The sequence below is a fragment of the Homarus americanus genome, unplaced genomic scaffold (assembly GCF_018991925.1).
Source record: "Homarus americanus isolate GMGI-L3 unplaced genomic scaffold, GMGI_Hamer_2.0 scaffold33092, whole genome shotgun sequence".
Taxonomy (NCBI): domain Eukaryota; kingdom Metazoa; phylum Arthropoda; class Malacostraca; order Decapoda; family Nephropidae; genus Homarus; species Homarus americanus.
Window position 1 is genome coordinate 5,693 of NW_024726914.1, and position 6,314 is coordinate 12,006.

Genomic DNA, 6,314 nt, shown 5'->3' on the forward strand with positions numbered 1-6,314 from the left:
ACCAATTTATGCTGATGCACTGGAGATCAAATCAAAGTCTTTCACCCAGCGTTTCAAATTTTACCGCTAGAAAATCTATCAATACTTTTTGGAGACTACATAATTGGGGGGGGGGAGCTTTTTTCATTGAAGAAAAGTATCTTGGCTTTTATAATGTGAGTCTATAGGAATATTGATTCGATTTACCATATGTTTTTATAAGACACAGTACTCTATTGATTCGATTTACCATAGGTTTTTATAAGACACAGTACTCTTTCAAACTGGGGAATGCCTGTACAACTTTCCTAACATTCAAAGTACCACAACAATATTAAATACAATACCACAGACTACTTGAGGTCCAGTTAGCTTCAGGTCCACTTCACTGCAGGTCCAGCCAACTTCATTCTAGTTCACATCAGGTCCACTTTAGGCAGTGATGGAGAAAGTACCTGAAAATATTACTTAAGATAAAGTACTGCACTGTTGATATGCAAACATTTAAACTATGTACTAAGTACTGTAGTCTTCTTCAAAACTATGCAAATAAAAGTTTCATAAACTGAATTGAAACATACAGGCAGAAAAAGTAGTACAGCATTTGTAAAGAATCATAATTAATAAACAATGACATTATGTTTTGAAAACGAAGCTAAAAGTTATTAATATACTGCACTGTACTTTAAAGAATAACGAAATAAACACACATTCAAAATTTGGTTTGGGATGAAAAACGTGAATCTGGGCCACAATTTTGAGAGGTCCCGTACCACCGACACCAATGGGAAGTGACTTTAGACACAATCATTTACATAAATGTCCACTTTTATAGGATTACTGTACAAGTGCACTTCAATACAAGTCCTCTAATACGCTCGGCTCGTACGCCCGACGCGAAGTGACGACGTCGGTCTTACCTCCCGCGGGTCGGCGGCGGCGGCGTTTCTCCGTTTGCCGTTAACGGCGTCGTGTGCGAGACCGGACGGGTCTGTACGGTCGAGTCTCCACTTGTCGTACCGAGATGTGTTGTTGGTCCTTAAAGCTTCCTGGAAATGTAACAGATACCTATATAATACACAACACTGTAAAACTATTATATTATAGGCAGGGATTATTTGACCAGTACTCGGCACAATAACCGCCGGTTATTTGACAAAGATCTAAAATAAAACTAAATCCTTTTGTCAACAGAAATTATACAATTAAATAATACCATAATGGAATGACTTGTTTAATGCCCCCAACCATCCCGACTACAATCCCACACGATCCCCGCAGGTCCCGGTCAAATAGCCGACGGTCATTTGGCCCAGAATCCGGGTCAAATAACAACTTTGTATTAAAAATAAACATTACTCAATAGTTTAACACCACATGGAGAAACCGATTACTCAAATAGGTTACGTAAAGTTGAAATTATCTTTTTCCAACGGTTTTTATGGATATTTTGAACGATTATGACTTTTGGAAAATAGATGCACGGCCAAAACGATAATTTTACCAGTATTTATTTGGATTTTTTCTAATAAATTTATATGATCTTAATTTCCTTACACTAACAAAAACAATGAATCTTCCAAAAAAAGTTACTTTCAACATGAAGGGTTAAAAAAAAACATTGAAAACCCTACCTAGCCTAATCTAATCTAAACTACCTAACTTCTTGCGATGGACGAGCAAAAATTTAATCGGCATACCCGGTTTCGTACAGTCCAATAGCGTCTACATTTCGTGGACGTGACCGACGTAGAACGAAACTGCGACGTTATTGACGGATTCTTTTCGTGCTTCCGGGAGAAACGCACAATTTTGCGGGATTTATTATTTAAATCTCTCTCGCTCGAATTTCACATAATCTGCTGTGACCAAACAGAGGACAGTGCAAATCTATTGTGATATTTACGCAGGAGCTTAAACTTTTTTTCTAGATATATTTAAGCCTCCTTCGTGACCTAAACGTTGAAGACGAGAACCGACTCACAGACAAAACATTAAAACACAAAAACAAAACATTAAAGAAATAACTTTTTCTGTTATCACTAGTTAAATACAGCTACTCCTCGACTTACGACCTACTCGACGTACGACCGCCTCGGTCGTACCAAAATTTTGTCAAATTACCTATTTTCGAGTCCTGACGTGAGTGATTGCACTGTGTACCGTAAGAGTGAGAGTTCTCGTGGTGCCGAGAAGAAGAATTGACACCCGTTTTAGATTTTCTATGTACGGTATTATTTTCGACTTGCGACCCGGTCGCCGGTCCCTGACCCCGTCGTAAGTCGGGGACCGACTGTACCGTAATGTGCTGGGTATATACGGTATAGCTCTACTGTATATCATTATCTACAAGAGTTAAGTCGGACTCGCGAACGAGCCTCGGGAACTCGACTCGTCCGTCTGTCGAGAAGCTCCTGTATTGGCTTATAATCGACGTGTACGGTCACCCAAAAATAATATCTTTAGCCACGGGGTCGACGTGATTCGAGGCTATTCGACCAATGTTACACGACCCGTTTCAGAACTGTTGCTAACTCTACGTCTACACCTCTGAGCACGAATGAGCATACGTATGTTTTTGAGAGATGCGAATCCTCCGAGGCTTCCGAGCGCACGTCAAGCGAATTGAGATTGCGTGTCGTAAATGGACGCCGACGCCGTGCCGGTCATTAATGGGATCTCACGTCAAACGAACCGAGGAATTATCGGAAAGACGCAACGGGGCGAGCGAACCCGCGGTATCGCGATGGATCAGCCGCCACGAAAAGACCGGCGACGCGCCGATTTAAATTCTTATTGTGACGTTAAACCGACACTATTTACGAATCAATAATATTTGGCAGATCCCAATTAGACCAATATACTGTATATTGCTGTAACTGTTCACTCTAATATCAACTACTATTTCCTTGGTCACCTCTCATAAATCATACGTGTCGTCGACGACTATATTCTGCAGCTCGGTACGAATGAAACCGTCACTACGACACGGTGAAATGTTCGCCTCGAGGTCCGTCTCGTTTGTGATCCGAAACTCTTCCATTTAAAGTATATTTCCATGTTATTGTAATCCTCAGTCAGGGGCTTCTTTACATATGCCTTGCTTCTACCCAGCACGATACATACATTAATATAGCTTAATGGATTTCTTGTTATAGTAAAGCATATACTGTACGGTTGTATGTCACGCGAGGATGACTCCCTCTCTCGCTACCCGCCGTCTATGGCTGTTGCTCATATAGTGACCGGATGTACCTGTACCAATTTATGCTGATGCACTGGAGATCAAATCAAAGTCTTTCACCCAGCGTTTCAAATTTTACCGCTAGAAAATCTATCAATACTTTTTGGAGACTACATAATTGGGGGGGGGGAGCTTTTTTCATTGAAGAAAAGTATCTTGGCTTTTATAATGCGAGTCTATAGGAATATTGATTCGATTTACCATAGGTTTTTATAAGACACAGTACTCTTACAAACTGGGGAATGCCTGTAGAACTTTCCTAACATTCAAAGTACCACAACAATATTAAATACAATACCACAGACTACTTGAGGTCCAGTAAATTTCATGTCCAGCCAACTTCATTCTAGTTCACATCAGGTCCACTGTAGGCAGTGTTGGAGAAAGTGCCTGAAAATATTACTTAAGATAAAGTACTGCACTGTTGATATGTAAAAATTTAAACTATGTCCTGTAGTCTTCTTCAAAACTATGCAAATAAAAGTTTACTCAACTCAACTGATTCATATAAGTAGAAAAAAGTATTTAGAGTACCACAGCATTTATAGAGTATCATAATTAATAAACAATGACATTATGTTTTGAAAACGTAACTTAAAGTTATTAATATACTGTACTGTACTTTAAAGAAACACGAAATAAACACACATTCAAAATTGGGTATGGGATGAAAAGCGTGAATCTGGGCCATATTTTGGAAGTGTCGCGTACCGCCGATGCCAATGGGACGCGACTTTACGCACAAACATTTACATAAATGCCCACTTTTATAGGATTACTGTACAAGTGTACTGAAATACAAGAACAGGTTGTACCTCTCCGGTCCGGCAACCACGGGACCCGACCGGTGCCGGACGCCGGAAATTTCCCGACCGTGGAAGTTCGCCCTCTTCCTGGACAGATAGTGACTTCTGTTTACACTTGGAAACACTAGCACCACTTTCTCTGCTTCGTGGTCTCTTTGAAGACATATTGAAGGGTTAAATGTCGTACAGTACCTTCTCAAATTTCGCGAGTTTTTAATTCGACGTTTTCTATTTGAACGCACAAAAAAAACCCGACACATTTAAAACTTTTGACGGCGGAAACTCAAATTTCGACGGTTTGAATGGCCCGCCGACGTTCGGACGACGTGCACGATCGTGTAAACGGCGTTATTTCTCTTATGTGCGAAAGATTCATTATTATTTATTACTGAAAGTCTTTTGGATTGAATTAATGTTAGTGTGTGCAAAATGAGCAATACAATTCATTAATAATACACTCAATATTAAAACGCGAGGAAATGAGACGGCACCGTTTTCGTCGATTACAAAACCGGTGACTGACTGGTTCTACGTATAAAACTGAAGAAAATAAGACCCTGGTTGTAGCTGTAGAAAAATTAATATGGTTCTTTTAAGTAATGTTAATAAATGGAACAATAGAAGTAGCTAACGATGATGGTAAATAAAAACGGAGATCGCGTACGCGAGTGCGCACGCGTGAAAACGTATCGTCATTACTTTATGTAAGAATGTGAAAGCAACACTTATTTACTGTTCATATATATTTTAATTAATGTTTCTGAATTTGTTTTTATTGAATTAATGTTTGTGTGCAAAATTAACAATACAATTTATTACTAATGCGTGTAATATTAAAACACGCGACGAGACGAGACGGCTGCCGGCATTGTTTTTGTTAAAGCTTACAAAACCGGTGACAGATTGGTTCTACATATAAAACTGAAGAAAATAAGACCCTGATTGTAGCTGTAGTAAAATTAATGTAAAAAAATTAATATGCTTGTTTGAAGTAATGTTATTTAATGTTAATAAATGGAACAATATAAGTAGCTAACCATCAATGGTAAAAAAAAAGTAAAACTGCGCGTATGTAAGTGCGCACACGTGAAAACATGTCGTCGTTACTCTACTTAAGAATATGAAAGCAACACTTATTTACTGCTAGAATATATATTGAAGGGTTAAATGTTGTGCTCTGTATAGACAAGCACAGAGAGAGAGCTGCCGGATGTAAACAAACCTTAATTTCCCCCGGCTTTGTCGTTGTTGTTGTTTTTCTACGGGGATTAGCCCACCCGGGCATAGGTCACTGACCCACATTGGGGCCTGAGGGGCAAAAATTTAATACTCCTGTAATAATAATAATAATAATAATAATAATAATAATCAAGATTAAAAAAAAAAAAGAAGCTGCCTATCTACCTATTGGACAAACTAAAATCGTTCCGGATCACAGAATGCCGGACTAGAGAGGTACAACCTGTACTCTAATACACTCGGCTCGTACGCCCAATGACACGACGTGAAGTGACGACGTCGGTATTACCTCCCAGCGGCGTTTCTCCGTTTGCCGTTAACGGCGTCGTGTGCGAGACCGGACGGGTCTCTACGGTCGAGTCTCCACTTGTCGTACCGAGATGTGTTGTTGGTCCTTGAAGCTTCCTGGAAATGTGACCAATAGCTATATAATACACAACACTGTAAAACTATTATATTATAGGCAGGGATTATTTGACCGGTACTCGGCACAATAACCGCCGCTTATTTGACAGAGATCTAAAATAAAACTAAATCCTTTTGTCAACAGAAATTATACAATTAAATAATACCATAATGTAATGACTTGTTTAATGCCCCCAACCATCCCGACTACAATCCTATACGATCCCCGCAGGTCCCGGTCAAATGGCCGACGGTTATTTGGCCCAGAATCGTGGTCAAATAACATCTTCGTACACTTATAATAAAGGCACTTGTTTGTTTAGTACCACGTGGAGAAACTGATTACTCAAATAGGTTAGGTTAGGTTGATATAATCTTGTTCCAATGGTTTTTGATGTATTTTCAACTTTTATGACCTTCGGAAAATAGCTGCACGGCCAAAACGATAGTTTTACAAGTTTTTATTTGGATTTTTTCTAATAAATAAATATGATCTTAATTTCCTTACACTAACAAAAACAATGAATCTTCCAAAGTGAGTCAGACTTTCAACATGAAGGGTTAAAAAAACAACATTGAAAACCCTACCTAACCTAATCTAAACTACCTAACTTCTTGCGATGGACCAACAAAAACCGAAT

The 6,314-nt window shown here is 39.1% G+C and overlaps 1 long non-coding RNA gene across 1 annotated transcript; it reads right to left on the reverse strand.

Annotated features, from left to right (window-relative positions):
• Positions 1-249: 249 nt before the first annotated feature.
• Positions 250-6,298, reverse strand: LOC121865732. The gene is made up of 4 exons (XR_006088803.1): positions 5,558-6,298; positions 3,522-3,613; positions 900-1,028; positions 250-434 (listed from the first exon to the last, which is right to left on the reverse strand). It is a non-coding gene; the product is annotated as an uncharacterized LOC121865732 (long non-coding RNA).
• Between the last annotated feature and the right edge of the window lie 16 nt (positions 6,299-6,314).